Raw genomic sequence first — 4778 nt, forward strand, 5'->3', positions numbered from 1 at the left:
TACTTGTGTTCATTCATTAATCCATAAACAAGTTTGAACGTCGTTGCAATTTCTGTTATGTATATTTGTCAGAGAAAGAAACTATTGTCTACAGTTTCCATTGCAGTCTCCATTCAGTATCCATGGATTGCAGGCGACACCCTCACAAACATCTGAGAACAAAACTGCGCAAAACCACGAGATCCCTTTTTGTCCTGAACTGATTTACGTCTTCTGTTCTCTCTGTCACCAAACCTGTCCACTACCAGCTCCTGATGTCCCCAATCTTCATTTCTGTGTCAGTGCTGTTGCTGAACAATCCATTGCCTACACGTTGGTAAAATTCAGACTCAATTACCGGCCTGGTTTGCAAAATAGGTTTTCTGAACTTTGAGCGAAAATTGCACCGGCAGGAAAGCATTCATAACGTAGCCAGCAGGATTCGAACCTACGTGGGGAAACCCCAATGGATTTCTAATCCATCGCCTTAACCACTCGGCCATGACTACCGACAGCCTAACCGGCGTGAGCAGTGACCAAATCAGCCGTGATCTCATTGAAAGCTCTCGTTGACTTGATGAGCTAAATGCTTCCATCTCCTTTCATACCTTTGCTGTCATTTGTAAGGTGCGAGACACCAATGTAAAAGAAGAAAAGCACAAAGGTAGGAAAAGATATTTGCAGGCAAACTGAGTCAAAATTATTTATTGAAAGGAAAATCACACTTGGCAATTTGCTAGATCTCTTTGCGAACATGACCAGCAGAGGTAAGCAAGGGAGCTATTGATCTGAGTATTCTCGGACCTGAAGCAAACAAAGGTTAGTGACATATTCATTTCATTTTCTGGCGAACGAAATGTTCTTTCCTGATGGTTACAATGAAAGAGATGGTTCCCAATAAAAGACAAAGATTAAGTCGCATCTCGATATATTTCAATGTGACACGATTCATTTTCAGTCCCTAATTACCCCAGAGATGGAGGGGGTGAGTTACTTTTCTTCACTCTTCAACTCCTCAGCACGGAGGTACAGACATGAAGCCGCAAGAGATGGAGTTCTTGAATTGGGAACCAGCGACACTGAAGGAACTAGGCAAACGTGAGGACTGCAGACGCTGGAAACCAGATTTTAGATCAGAGTGATGCTGGAAAAGCACAGCAGGTCAGGCAGCATTCGAAGAGCAGGCAAGTCGACCTTTCTATTGCCAGTCCTGCTGCGTTCCGCAAACAATTTTCGTTTTTGGCTCAGATTTCCAGAAACTGCAGCGATTTGTTTTATGTTAACCTTCATAATGTTTTGGACAAAACCAATGACCTGCCAGCATCGGAAAATCGGCAGAAGTACTGGTACCGATATGTTTGCTGAACAATACAACCATTCCATGAGCGGGAATACGATCCGGGCCACGGTGCTGAGAGTACCGGATCCTCACAAGTAAATAACAAGACAAGGCGATAGATACTATAGTATTTGGTGTAAATAAAACACCCTTTCTGAACATTTCCGTTGCAGATTATTTTCAACTTGTCTTCGAAGATTTACAAAGTGGGAAAAGGCCATTCCGTCCGTGTGCATTGCGGCGAATCAGAGAGCCATCTATTCTAGTCGCAGTATCCAACTTTGGCTCAAAGTCTCGTGTGTTCTAATGTTTCCAGGGCAAATGTCAATGAGGTTATCCTATGTTCTTAAATGGCACAATAACGGGGCAGATGTATGACACTTCCACAACGAATTGTAAGTCTTTTGAGGAACTCATGCTCATTTTCACCCACAGAGGGAGACACACAGTAAGATACCCCCAAACTGGCGGAGGTGTCCGTTGTGGAGAGCTGGAATTTGAAATGGACAATAGGAAGTTTTAAATGCGGAAGCACAGAGGCGACGTCCCGCCAGGACTACAAAGGGGAGCGTCAACGTAGACCACGGTTAACCCTGAACCTATCTGCCAACAACTCTCATGTCTCCCCCTGGCTCTTCTCAGCTCTCTTTTTAGGTCTTTCCTGATATCGTTGGAACACTCGAGCGCTCTAACTGTGTTTTCACATTTTGTCCTAACATAAGAGTTCTTGTTCTTCTTGACAAGGGATTCCACTTCCTTAGTAAACCACGGCTCACGCGTTCTATATCTTCCTTCCTGCCTGACAGGTACATACTTATCTAGGACACACAGGAGCTTTTCCTTGAATAAGCTCCACATTTTAAGGTGCTCACCCCCTGCAGTTTCCTACCACATTCTACGCTTCCTAAATCTTAACTCATTGCATCGTAATTTCCCTTCCACCAGCTGAACCTTTTGCTCAGTGGAGTACACTTATCCCTTTCAATCACGAAAGTAATCCTGAGAGAATTGTGATCGCTGTCTCCAAAGTGCTCACCTACTTCCGAATCTAAAACCTAGCCAGGCTCGTTACCCAGTACTAAAAGGAAAGTGGCTTCGTCCCTTGAAGGCATGTCTACATACTGTGTCAGGAAGCCGTCCTGCACACACTGGGAAAAAACTGACCCATCTATAGTACTCGTACTGTAGTGATCCCAGTCAATATTTGGATTTTGTCTTGAGTGTTCCAGAGTTCTTCATTGTCCCAGAGTCCAGATGAAGTTTGCATTCCTCACGTACGTGAGCGAGAATTCTTTCAATGTCTCAGATCAGTTCCTGTCCCGAGAACATCAGAGGCAATGTCCCGTCCTCTACTCGGTCCGACAGTTCACACTTCTTCATCCTCCTCTGATTCCATTTCCCAAAGAGTTTCTCAAGATTTCCAAAGCTGGAGCCTAAATTATATGGTTTGCTTCTTAAACATTTTTCCAACTGCCAACTGACAATATTTTCACAGTATCTCTTCACAATCCTCTGGTCTGCACCATGTCCAGGATGAGAAGTCCCGTTTGGTGGAGAGATTCCCGAGGCTGGTGAGTTGCACTTTGGAACAAAGATGGTTAAGTGGCAATTTCCTGCGGTTGTTTATAATGATAGGAGAGGGAGCGGTGGGGAATGAGCACTTTGACGATCAGGAGGAAGTGTTGCCACTGAACCGAGTCAGAGAACAGAGGACAGGGATTAAAGGAATCTAATGAAAAGCAGCACTTCTGCTTAGGACGTTCAATAACAGCTGCAGAAACCCGATGTGTCGAGCAGTGTATCTGGAAAGAGAAACAGAGATAATGTTTTAAATATGGAACATTTCTGATGAAGAACTCGAGTTTCCCAAGTCTAATCAAATTACCGGCCTGGTTTGTAAAATAGGTTTTCTGAACTAAAATTGTTCCAGCAGGAAAGCATTCATAACGTAGTCAGCAGGATTCGAATTTACGTGGGGAAGCCCCAATGGATTTTTAATGTATCGCCTTAACCACTCGGCCATGACTACATACAACGCAGACAGATTGAGCATTGACCAAATCAGCCGTGATCTCATAGAAAGCTCTCGCTGACTTGATGAGCTAAATGCTTCCATCTCCTTTCATACCTTTGCTGTCATTTGTAAGGTGCGAGACACCAATGTAAAAGAAGAAAAGCACAAAGGTAGGAAAAGATATTTGCAGCCAAACTGAGTCAAAATTATTTATTGAAAGGAAAGTAACACTTGGCAATTTGCTAGATCTCTTTGAAAACATGACCAGCAGAGGTAAGCAAGGGAGCTATTGATCTGAGTATTCTTGGACCTGAAGCAAACAAAGGTTAGTGACATATTCATTTCATTTTCTGGCGAACGAAATGTTCTTTCCTGATGGTTACAATGAAAGAGATGGTTCCCAATTAAAGACAAACATTAAGTCGCATCTCGATATATTTCAATGTGACACGAATCATTCTCAGTCCCTAATTACCCCAGAGATGGAGGGGGTGAGTTATTTTTCTTCACGCTTCAACTCCTCAGCACGGAGGTACAGACATGAAACCGCTAGAGATGGAGTTCTTGCATTGGGAACCAGCGACACTGAAGGAACGATGTAAAAGTGAGGACGACAGATGCTGGAAACCTGATTTTAGATCAGAGTGATGCTAGAAAAGCACAGCAGGTCAGGCAGCATCCGAGGAGCAGGAAAGTCGACGTTTCTGTTCTCAGTCTTGCTGCGTTCCGCAAACAATTTTCGTTTTTGGCTCAGATTTCCAGAAACTGCAGCTATTTGTTTTATGTTAACCTTCATAATGTTTTGGACAAAACCAATGACCTGCCAGCATCGTAAAATCGGCAGAAGTACTGGTACACCGATATGTTTGCTGAACAATACAACCATTCCATGAGCGGGAATACGATCCGGGCCACGGTGCTGAGAGTACCGAATCCTCACAAGTAAATCCTCACAAGAACATTTTCGTTGCAGATTATTTTCAACTTGTCTTCGAAGATTTACAAAGTGGGAAAAGGCCATTCCGCCCTTTCTGCTTTGCTGCTAATCAGAGAGCCATCTATTCTAGTCGCAGTTTCCAACTTTGGCCCAAAGTTTGGTCATGGTGTCATGCAGAAACTTAGCGAGTTCACCCAGACATTTTTGTGCGTGCAGAATGATTTGCCACATTTAAGGCAAATTCAATGTCATCCGAATGGGTATATAGACAGGAATAAGAAGCACATTTTGGCAAATATGGTTCAATTAATTTCGGTTATCTGTTCAGCATGGACAGATTCGATAGGAGGGTCTTTTTCCGTGCTCGGCAACTTTAATGTGCTCCCGCAGCTGACACCAGTTTTAATGGACCATTTGCAAATAAATGCACTCTGTTTGTTACGCAGCCAGCGCGTTTGCCTATATTTCTGAAGGGTGGATGGGACGAGTTGACCCAGCGATGAGGGTCT

General features: G+C 43.7%; 1 non-coding gene across 1 annotated transcript; it reads right to left on the reverse strand.

The window, feature by feature from the left end:
- Positions 1-406: 406 nt before the first annotated feature.
- trnas-aga (transfer RNA serine (anticodon AGA)) lies at positions 407-488 on the reverse strand. The gene has a single exon. It is a non-coding gene; the product is annotated as a tRNA-Ser (tRNA).
- Between the last annotated feature and the right edge of the window lie 4290 nt (positions 489-4778).

This window comes from Chiloscyllium plagiosum, unplaced genomic scaffold (genome assembly GCF_037043375.1).
Source record: "Chiloscyllium plagiosum isolate Xiang-an unplaced genomic scaffold, Cpla_swu_hap1 HiC_scaffold_14, whole genome shotgun sequence".
In the NCBI taxonomy this organism is placed as follows: Eukaryota; Metazoa; Chordata; class Chondrichthyes; order Orectolobiformes; family Hemiscylliidae; genus Chiloscyllium; species Chiloscyllium plagiosum.